The sequence below is a fragment of the Argopecten irradians genome, chromosome 11, assembly GCF_041381155.1.
Source record: "Argopecten irradians isolate NY chromosome 11, Ai_NY, whole genome shotgun sequence".
Lineage (NCBI taxonomy): Eukaryota > Metazoa > Mollusca > Bivalvia > Pectinida > Pectinidae > Argopecten > Argopecten irradians.
Window position 1 is genome coordinate 29,226,414 of NC_091144.1, and position 12,667 is coordinate 29,239,080.

Sequence of the window (12,667 nt, forward strand, 5' to 3'; positions counted from 1 at the left end):
CCAGTATTGATCCGTGTTAAGTTTATGGGAATTCAGCTCATTTTTTATAACGTTTTAACAAAATAGAAGACATATGTCATATTTCTCTACGTTCCAACACGTATGAATAATCTACAAGTTAACCTCAATGGTGAAAAGTAGCCACTCACGTTTCCTAGATTAATGCAAAACTAACAACAAATACCATGTTTGGACGAGAGGAGACTATGGCGTTCAATGTAATGTGTTAGTCAAAGCCTATGGTCTCGTCCTGGTTGAAACAACGTTTATCTTCCTACTAGCAATATTCAATTTGTTTTCTCATCAAACCGCACAACTGTGCTGAGTTAAATCTCTCACCTAGCATAACTCCCGGAATCTTCTTCGGCAATATGAGATATAGATGTCATTTGTGAGATCTTTGTATCTTCCATCGGATGACGACAACAACAATCGTAATACACACTACTACCGTCGCACCACGCCTCTCTTCTTATAGGAATAACAAGCACGATTGACAAATCAATTTGTTTATAGTAACTCAGTAAAACGATAAGCCTATGTTTCAAGAAAAACTCATGTTCTTTGAATTGATCGATAATTTTCCTAGGAATTCATGCCTATCTCGGTAAACATCAGTTCATCAAAGTCCTGTGAAGTGTCATTAACATATAATAGTTTCTCGTCTTTTGTTATATAGATGTTCACATCAGTGGCTCTCTACCCACGGATATTGATAATACTAAATGAGATGCACGAGTTACACATACTAAAGGATCTTCCCCATGTAAAATAATTTGGAAATCGTTTCTCGATTTAATTGTTTAAATTTTCATCATAATAAAAGTATAAATGGGAATAAATTTAATGTAACTAATGGAATTTATAGCTGAATATATCAGAATGTATTCTCTGTGTGTACAGTTAAATTATGTGTTATCAATCTTTGGTAGGAATCCGGTCCATGTGAGATTTCGTCTAGACGAAGGTTAGTTATGTTTAAGAGTGTTCTCTCTCCTGTGTCTGTTTAACAGATGTTGATGTATGAAATGCAGGGTTTATTTTGTAGGAAACTTCACTAAAGAACAGATCGATTGAAGTCCTTTAAAATATTTGAAGGTTTATATGTTCAGACTAAGGACGTGAGTTCGATATTTACATTTGCCCTGGACAGTCAGCGGAGACAGAAGAGGCGTTTCTGCAAACATATTTGGAGTTTACTTCCGAACAGTCGATTACAGTCATGTCAAGTTCCTCTTAAGTGGTCCCAGTCCTTCTGATAAAGTCCATATTCACTTCACCTAAAATTCTTAGGATTAACCTATCTTCAACCACAGTCAGGTTATTGTTTTGCTCATAGTAATATTTTCTATTTGATAATCCTGATAGACGGATTGTCAACTATGTATAACATTCTGTAAGATTTGTGGTGTTAAAGTAAACTGTTCTTTTTCTCTCATAAAGGTACTCCCGCTTTCGAAGAAATTTTTCATCGCAGTGTGTCTTACTAGTAGGCGAGTTTAATGAACGGAAAAGCCCCAATATAGTTAGGTGGTTGTGGGCAACTATAGATACATTTTTTTTGACAAATCTAATTCCTTAATGATTGTTTTAGAAGCCCAGTGCGCGGTCATTTCCATCTATGCCTATTGTTGAAATAGCATAAAACGTGTGTGATCAAGATATAAATTTTTCTTTACACAAATTGTTCCCAGGGTAAAACATATCTCTGATTTCCCTTAGACCCCTCATCGGGGGGGGGGGGTGGTAAAATCGAGATATCGAAGACCCTATGAATTTGAAAGTGAATCCATTGTTCTTCCTCTGATCTCGCTGTAAAGTCCCTCAAGAGGCATCATGGATAGTCAAGTAGTGTTATGCTATATTTTCCCCCCAGTTTCAATTTGATAATATTTCCGAATGTAAGCAAAGTGTGTTAGTTTCATCTTTCGGAAAGGGCTGCATGTTGATATTTAGTACTTTTATAATTTTGATCTTTTGGCTCAGGACCCTCAAATGAATCGTTTAACAAAGTCACGGTACCATTGCCTTGTACAAGGGAATAGGTATAAGTGTTGTAAATATGGTTGATTCCAAAATCCGCTTCTAAACACAAATCCCTCAAAGATATCCATAACAAGGACAAAGAAGATTGCATGAAATGTCATCGTAATGGATATATTTTTTCCTATGTTTTCTTGATTATACTACTTTACTAATATGAAAGTTGTTACACCAGGAATTATATTACTGTCTTTAGCTTTTTTCAGAATTTCGAAGACATTCATATCAATGTGAAAAATTGTTCTAATTTGTTGTCCGGTGAGATCAAGTTTCTCAATATTTAGTGAACGTGTATCGAATGCTTCCGATGTGATCTCCTTACATCGTTTATCTTCTTTGTGAAGACTACAATATCTTTTATATTTGAAGTATCTCGCGTGAAACGTGTATGCCGTTCTAGTGAAGCTAGATTATTGTTACTTAGATCCAAAACTGAATTGTATTTGTCGACGGTATAATCCATACTTAGGATACACCAAGCAGACACGACATCCGGTAACAATAATCCACAGTGGGTCATCTTCAGACATTTCAATGGTTGTTACAGCCAAACCGGAAGTGCATCTAAATGGTTATAAAAAACCATTTGAAAATATTGATAATTATATTAATGAGTGAGGTGATTACATAAATTATTGAAATACAAACTATTTAGCTTTGTTTTTTGAAGATGGTGTGACATTCAGTACGAAATACATGGATAAAATAAATTGATAGCAAGCATACAGTATTGAAATTGTATAGATTTGCGATACTCTTGCAGCCTGTTCATATTTTGTAAATACAGTAAGGGGTTAGTCAAGTCTTGTAAATACTGCAGTTAATTAAAAAGTACTTACAAACGTCATTATTTTAGGTAACCTACTAGGTTGGTCAAATTAATTTAATATAAAAACTACTCGATACATCGATGATGACACGTATAATAAGGCCTTGACCAGGGGTGCTACTTGGTTGATAAATCATATCTAGTACCTTATGGTTTAAATAAACCAAGGTAAAATGCCGCTTCCATCCGTAAATGGTTATTCAGAACTATAGAACGTACTTTTTTTTCTCATGACATTGGGTATAGACAGGCTTAAGACATGCAGTTATGAACCTCACTTTTGATATAAAAATTGTGGATTTTTCGACCTGTTATATATTATGATACTACGATATTACTATAGGAGTTTTTAATATAAACACCTGTAACCATGTAATCAATACTCCTCAAACAGTCATAACAGTGAAAATAGGTCAGGGTAAAACATGCTTTCGTCATGGGAAAACCCAGAAATGCATCTATTTCGTTCTTGTTTCGTGTGTTTGCTTTAAATACTGAATTTTGGATTATTTCTGGATATAAAACTTTCCTACATTATTTTTGAAGTGTAGTATCAAAACTATATATACAATTGATTGTATCAGAATGAAATTATAGGTTGAATGTGCATGGTAAGTGGTTTGATTGGAATTATTATCAAGAGTGAGACTCTTTATTACACTTTGAATGATTGTTGACCACTTATAATTCGCGTGCCTGGGTTATTTTAATGGATATTTAACCCGCTCCTTTTTTCTAAAAATAGTTTCAATTTTGTATTTACTCTCTCAAAACAATCATTTTCGTTCAGATATTGTAAACTATCTGTTATATAGTAGTAATATATATATTAAATTGTGTGTCGAATTTAGATGCTGGTTTCTCCTGTTCTGTGTGACTTAACCACTGTAAAAATAGTCTAAGATAATCTGTGTTAATTTACAACATACAAATCCTCACTTACCCGAGGAAGGAAGGTCCGCAGTAGTATAACATACACGTAAGTAGGAGCTTTGTTGTCCGCCATGTTATATTGTATACCAGGAAGCTTTTCAAGTCCGTGTTACGGTAGCTGCCAGCACGCCGCTTAATTTCACATTTGTAAATAAACCATAAGTAGGACAGAACGAGAATAATTAAGGGACATTTGAGATGAAGTATCAAAGGAATTTGAAACTGGTTTTGTGTTTAGATAAAAGGCTGTCTTTCATGACATCGACATTACAAATGACTGGAGTTGCCTTTTAAAGATGGAGTTGCAAAATCAGCCCCCAAGCTCCAATTTTCTTAATTAGTGCAGTCATTTCATTTCGTAACGTTACTAAAAATATACCTTGTGCATATTATGACGTTTAGACGACAAATTGCACTTTTTTTTTATATTTTCAAAATTTTTAATTCAAGTAACAAGTACAACTTTTAAGAAAATATTTTGGTGCTCTCAAGACTGCAAGTGGGTTAATTACCTTTGTTAATAATTGACATGCAGAATAATATACCTTGTGGGACCGGTTTAGACCCGCATCTTTGTAATTCGATTGCTTCGATCTTGTCGTTTAAAGTAAAAACTTTTTCGTTTAGGCGAAGCTATACTACGTACGTACGTCTGAAACTGTACACTTAAAACAACAATAATGGCGCAAAAAGCGTCCCAAGTGAGCTGTGTTCACTTCATCTCGTAACAGACGTGAATCCGCAAGAGGTCAAGAGTGTATCGACTGTGACATTCCGGCATTTGATAAGGTCGCCTTATACATAGCGAAATTCGATAGTCAGGTAGTACCTTGATCATAGTCGCGCTTGTCGCGTAAGAACAGACAGTCGCTTTCATTCGAAAAGGTATTATAACAGTACGTCGGAAGGAAAAAATATTGGTCATTTAAGACAGGCAGTCGCTTAATTCAGACGGTCCTTATAGGCAATTTTGACTGTAGCACCCGAAATTTCGACATGTTTCTCTCTTTAAAATGTAGCCATTATTTTATTAATTACATTTTGGACATACATAGTTGTGAACATATTATGTAAGTATGTATATATACTCTTCCAAACATAATACAGTTTGACAAACATAAAACATGATATTGACACCCGTTTTAGGATGAAAAGTGAACCCTGTCATTACACATCTAGTGGACAGCTTTTATGTTGACCATTGTACAGGCCTCCTTGGACCCTTTTGGATTTTTTTAATGTATTTCACAAATGATGCATCAATTGTGTACATTTTATCTACTTTTTCCTTTTATCATAAAAAAAGTCAATAAAGGGCTTAATTGATGTTTTTCTAATTACCACTCAAAGTATGTGTCAAGGGGACCCCCTGTGTCCACCATTTTAACACATTTTTGTTTTATTTTACATTTTTTATATTTATTGCCCTCATTAAAACTTTTAAATAGTTCATTAACCATTGCAAAAATTAAAGTATTTCAATAACATTATATTAATTATATTATTCAGTATATCGTTATTATCCATATGTGCTAATTATTTACACTTAGATCTAAAATTATCCAAATTTTCAACCAATCAGGGCCTCTATTTTTGCTACCATGGTCAACCAATCTATTTATGTATAGTGATACTGTTATTCAGCTCTACCTCATAACCCCTTTACATCAATTTTTCATTGAACGATGCTACACCACTGACGCAGTATCAATAACAGAAGCAGACGCAATTTGTATTTTCTTCACTTAAAAAGTTACTTACTTTACACCAATACCATCTTTCAACTTCTTATAATATATACAATAAAGGAAATGATAAAACTAAATAATCTTTTGTCCACGAATAAAAAGTCAATGGCTCTATGTTTTATAAGTATTGAATGCGTATTCTATTTCGTACACCTTTGTTGTCTTTCTTACACATAGATTTTCATGAAATTAATCACCAGCATTATTGTTCAAATGATGAGTATTATTTACATCACTATCGGGCGGTGAAGCATCTTTAAACATGACATTATTCTAAATTTCAAGCGAGTCAAATGCCTCCTTTGTGTTTTAATGGCAAACAAAGTATGATTTCAAAATTGTGTTAGACATTTAGCAGCTAAAGTTAATTATTATACACATAATGATGTTTTTACTTTAAATCGGGCTCTGGAATCTCAATAATTGGTGTTTAATCGTTGCTATCAGCTGCAAGTCAACAAATTCGGTTTTCCCGATGATTTTGATTCTTGATTAACTCTAAACTGACACTTTGATAGAAAATGTCACTGAATAGGAAAAAATTAATTTGAATGTCAATCCATAATATATCAAGAACAGTTCGTATTTTAAGTATCAATGTAATTGCTATCCTGAATATTTCTACAACTAAGTCAGTCCTAATCAGCCCTCCTCCTCCTCGACGTTTAAAAAATAACAAAAGGTTTGATGACAGACATTTCAAATAATCTGAGCACCATATAGCCAACCAGTCAAATCTCGTAAATTCGATCTCGGCATTAAAAAGGTTAAAAGAATATCCTGGAATTTAGACTTATTGTACAAATAAAGATTATATATTTTATTGACATTGATACCAATATTTTTGAACCTATTAGGGAACCTTGAGGTAAATATATTGTATTCCAAAACTAATTTTCAACCGATTTAATTTTGCATTGTCACGCACAACGACTCTCTAACAACGATTTAGATTTATGTGTAGGCTAGTCCGTGCTTCCAGATACCGTGCATGCTACGTTTCACAAACAAGAAATTGTTTATATGAATATGGCCATGTGACCCATCCTGTCCCATCACTCCGGCTCATGTGATAGTGTTGTTACAAAATTTACAGCAGATATTTTGTCAGTGATATTTTATCGTGACATATTGTGGTGAAGACTAATAAAACCTAATAATAACCTAAATACTGCAATTATTTATACCGAAAATCAGCTCGAAAATGTTTAAGTTTGTAGTTAACTACATCGAAGTGCATACCATCCACTCGGAAGACTTTATTGCTTTGATCGTCATCGGAAAGAACATGTTTCAGGTGAGCTCCACTTATAACCTCCACTGATCGCATAGCAGATTTATATAACCTACATCATGTCGAGGTAATATAAATGTGTCGACGTTTAAAAACTCGCTGTGAAAGTTTGTTTCACTTCAAAATGGCTGTATATTTGCCACATCGACCTCTCTTAGTCGTACCTAACCCGAGTGTAAACAGTTAAGTAGGTGGTTTATCCGCCCATTCTTTACTGAGGTTATTTCACAATCCAGAAGATTGATATTCAATGAATTTCGTACACCGTAGTCTGGGCTTTCTTTACTTGAGTATGGCAAATTTCAGGTAAAAATTAGATATATTCAACTATTGAGGTTAAATAGCATAACCCAGAATTTAGCCATTGTTTATTCATTTACAGATTCAATAAATGTGTCGCCAGTGGATCTATTTTTCAAAATTCCTTAAACTTAGCATTTTTTTTTTTTATTTTTTCTAACTTTACATTACATTCTTACATTCAATAAGTGTGTCACATAGTGAAAGTGAAACTTTTATTCTATAACTTTACTTTTTTACCGTTGAATCATTTTATATACTATGCGTACTATGCTATGTGGTATTGACGTAAATTTCTATCACCAAATTATTCCTTTTTTGCTTTTTCATAAATAGAAAACTAATAGAAAGTAAAAATGTATCAAAAACATTTAAAATCAATATACGTGGGAATCGACACGAGACGGATTGAATTTACCACTAATCATTCCGTTTTCTTTTTTATGGCGAAAAGTACTCAAGCAGTTTATTGAGGAACATTCAGGGAACATTCATTTTACTGTACACTCAGACTTGTCCCAATATCCAGACACAATAGATCTAATCGAATGCGCATTCACACTAATTGCGGAAGTCAGTGTTTCGGTGTGTGTAGTCTTGCGTGGCAACCACTGCGTTTACGCAAGGGTAAACGACTATTGCAGTTGGTAAGGTAGCGAAGTGAAAACGGAAATGTAAATATATACAAATAATACCATGAACCTTTTTGAACAAAAGACTGATGATTACACCTTCTCCGTCAAACGTTAATCTTATACATCCAATTAGACCTGCGGCCAGTTGTAGTAGGGGTAGTCAAGGGTAGCTGCACGGCAGTTATGTATAAAAAACACGAGTCAAATTGGTCAGACTAAAGGGACAATTTTTCGTTAATTTTCGTAGCACTGAACTTATATGTATTTCAAACTTTATATATGCATATTATGCACTATACTCTACAATGACCCGTTAGAATCTATAGAGGTCAAACATGCATCAAGGAGACAACTAAACGTTTTCTTATAATCTACGCGAATATCATTAGATCGCGGCGCGAATAGTTTACTAACAGAAAGAGCGAAACTAACAACCCGCGAAAATTTCCATGTTTACAGTAATTTAAAATATAATATGAAAAAAGCTATGTACGGAAATATTATATGAAATATAATTAATTGTATTTGTAATATTGCAAACTAACAACACACTTTTGTATAGTTTAGTGATCTCTGAAATATCATAAACATATAAATAAGATCGTGAGTTTGAAAGATAATTAATTAATGATATATTTCATTTTCTAGTTTCGCTTCCGGTTTGCTGTAAGATATCACACTTTCAAGAGAAGAGTCACGTGATATGTTCCGGATGTCGTCTGCTTGTTGTACCTAAGGATTAACCGTCAAACACGACTAGTTTGGATCTAAGTTGCACTGATATGACTTCTCTAGTACGGGATTCATTTCCGGATCTTCCACTGTTAACGATACTGTATCTTCAAAGAAACAAACTGGAGAGAATCACGTCTGGAGCATTCGATAACGTCCGTAATTTTGAGTACCTTGATCTCACGGACAACAACTTAGAACAATTCTCTTTAGATGTGAATGTCTTCGAAACTCTGAAAAGGCTAAAGACATTAAAAATTGAAAGAAATAACTTTCATATAAAAAAGATATACCCAGAACAGACTTTGTCAACCATTTCAAATCTTGGATATCTTTCGATAGACATTTTTGATGGTTTTCTGTTTGAGAAATGGATAATTAACCAAACGAATTTAAGAAAATTGCATCTTTCTTCTAGAGGAATAGGTGGCATATCGTTATTGAATTCATCATTCGACGGGCTCGCCACATCAGATGTAAAGGAACTCAGTATCATAGCACCTTTCCGAAAAAATACAAACCAGTTTCCTTTCTCCTTTTGGCAATCTTACCACGTTAACATTGAGAAATACAGGCACCGGAGTGACTATTCATGATGCACTTCGTGGTCTTTACGGAATAAGAGGAAGAGCGATGGATTCATTGATATATTCGTGGATTCCGATATAAATATACTACAGGTGTTGACCTTAGAAAATCGGATATGTTTAACCTTGGAAGAATATGTGCCAGGAAAATCCATATGATCGGTAACGCTATATCAACCATGGGAACAGATGCCGTGACGGCATGGGACAACTAAAACCTGCATTGAGGAGTTAGATATGTCAAAAAACATGTTCTATTTACCACAGTCTCTTCCTCTGTTAGTGTTGTTCCGTTCGTTAATTCATTTGTACGCGAAACATTCTCAGGTGAAAGTTTTCGGGAAACGAAGCATTTTATTAGCAGAACAAATTGTCTTCTTACCACAGAATCTGACTAGTATAGATATTTCTTATAGTGGAATTTCAGGTTCATTTCTGAACTTAACTATAGGCAGTAATAATCTTAAAGTATTGAATTTGGGCTATTCTGTTCAACATCCGAGATGTGCATATGCAGTTATCAAAGGGCTTGTCCATTTGAAGGAATTGGACATATCAGGAGTCGACTGTTCAGAAGTGCATCCAAATTCGTTTTCAGAAATTCCTAATCTATCTAGACTTACTGCAAGGAAATGTAGAATCGGAAGTATCTTAGGTTCGAACGTACCAGCTATATTCAAGGGACTTAATCATCTTTCTTTCGTCGATATTTCATCAAACAAACTGCAGATTTTACATAGTCAACTGTTTGCAGATCAGAAGGACTCTCTCAAGTATTTGAACCTTTCCGGAAATCTCTTGGATCAGATCCCTACACATCTATTTTATGATTTAACAGTTTTAGAGAATATTGATATCAGTGATAATCTACTCAGTACCCAGACCTATCCACAATACATATTACTTGATAAAATTAGTGCCAGATCAAACGATTTCCAAATTACGTTACATGGAAATCCATTTGTGTGTAGCTGTGAAAATTTGGATTTCCTTATGTGGATAGAGGCTACCACTGTGATATACAAAAAAGAAACTCTTTCGTGTGTGACTACAGAAGGAACTCAGGTAACGATGGGAGATTTCCTGGAAACTTTTGATCTATTTAAGGATAAATGTGTTTCTCAAACATGGCTTATCGTGTCTGTTAGTGCTACGGTGATATTCTTTGCATTCGGTATCCTCACTCGAGAGGCATGGCGACGTGGTGTGTGGTTACGAGTGATGTGCCGCAATCCTATAGAAACTTCGAAAAACAAAAATGATATTTATATATCCTATTGCGACGAAGACTCTACATGGATGAAGAACAACCTATTACCTTGGTTGCAAAAGAATGAAATTGAATTTATCTGTGAGGATAAAGATTTGATACTAGGCCATGACATAGCTGATAACATCATGGACGCTATAGACTCATCACATCAAACTTTATTTGTTGTTAGCTATGCTTCTTTAGAACGGGAATGGACAACATTTACTATGAGATTAACTTATGAATACTCATTTCGTGATGGAAGAGAAAATATGAATATCATTATTTTGTTAAACGATATCAAAAAGAGAGCGAATTTCCAAAACTTATTCGAAAAAACTGGGATATTTTTCGTCCTTTAAATTGGCCAAATGACAGTAACACCACATTGGAAAAAATGGCGAAGGCTAAGAGCAGGTTTTGGGAAAAAATTAGCAAAACGTATCCAAAGAAAAAAGGACATTTTTATGTCTACACTTGTATCGGAGTCAAACTATATAATGAACAAATATATATTCAAATGGCATGACGTCGCTCTTATTATTTAAAATTAATGTTATTGTAATATGTTTTTCTTTCATTTAAATGTTTGTAATTGATTTATCAGCATAAAACTATTTATATGTATATGTATCTTATATTTTGTCCATGTATATTGAATATTTTTATTCTAAGATGGTTAGCAGCAGAACAACGCTCCATGATATATACCAGAATATTATACCAAAATCAAAAAATGTCTATTTTAGTGTATAACTCCAGCAAAGCGACGTTATCATTGTGTTTATGGAGCAACGCTATTAACATAGTCAATATACGGAGGGGGTGTCAGTTTTGGCCAATGTGATACCCCTTAAGTGATAATCAACCGACATGCGGTAAAAAAAAATTAGGGACGAACGGCGGGAAACATAAAACTACGCTGCGTTATGAGAAATTAACATTAAATTTATTTAAATTGAAGTGTTAAAAGAAGTGGTGGTACGTGTAGTATTAAACGGTAACTTAATAACTTTTGTAACTCATCAAAATTATGACACTCTCGTTTTACATTCCCATCTTAAACATTAAACAGACCGTTTCGGAAAGCGTAGTGGGCCTTTACAAATGGGAATTTACTGATCAGGTGTAAGAGTTGTTCATAAAAACGACAAACAATGTAAATAAAGATATACACGTGAAATGGTATAATGAGGACAAAACTGCAAGTCATATTAATGCACTGAATTAGATCATCCACTTGGGTATATGATCAGTTTTGATAAATATAGTAGTTTTAGAGAAATATGTCAGTGCGGCGCCATGCGTGTTTAACGGAATTTGAAATCGTGTTACCTTTGTAAATAATCCTTAATTTGATATTGTACTATAATCCTTGCTCACACATATCCATAGTCTTTCTTTTTAGCTATAGATGTATGTTTGAATATCTTGATCATTGAAGAGATTTCCCATTTTTCTAAGGATTTTTCACTATAAACGATTTTCACTGTAGGTAACGATGCTTGATGTGTTACATGCATTTTACATTCTTTACTCATGTAGCCACCAAGATAATTTGTAATATATGCGATCGCGCAACGAAAATGAATCTATTTTTTTCTCATTTGAAAATAAATGTTTATTTACGTTAAGATATGCGTAAATACACCAATCATAAATAGATCCTGGTGTTTAGTTTCTTTGTACTTATGAATACGTATTATTATTTGTCTGATGAAATGGTAGCACATCGCACTGAGTCATCAAAAAGTTACCGTTTTGGTGAACTCTATACACTTACTTATAATAATAAGTTATCCATAAATCTTTATTTTCCATGAGGCGAATAATTTCTGGATGAGCGACATTGATCACACAAATAAAAAACACCCTTATTTACATGTATATGTTGACATGGCCTGATAAATACTTTATAATATACGACCAGGCATATAGCTCCCTGACCACAACAAATAAAATAAAAACGTTCACAATTTTCCATATCAACATTCAAAATTTTTGAAGTTATCAAATAAATAATTCACATTTACCTATTACTGGAAGAAGAAAAAACGGCTTATACCTATTTTCAATCAGTTCTTTTTACATATGATTCAGTACTTTTGTTAACATTTATAGTTAACGCTTTCTTTTTAAATTAGATGATCGATGGATTACGTTCATTGTGGTATTAAAACTGTTACTTAGTAACGGACTTCATTAACAGCTTAATTAGACTTGAATAGGTCGATAAACGTACATATCCATGCATGAATTTGATCTATAAGATATAGAAGTAAGTCACTTGTGTACTTATGTATTTTCTAGAACG

At 33.7% G+C, this 12,667-nt stretch overlaps 1 pseudogene; it reads left to right on the forward strand.

Annotated features, from left to right (window-relative positions):
- The first annotated feature begins 8,564 nt into the window (after nt 1–8,564).
- On the forward strand, nt 8,565–10,882 carry LOC138334534 (toll-like receptor 4; annotated as a pseudogene).
- Nucleotides 10,883–12,667: the final 1,785 nt, after the last annotated feature.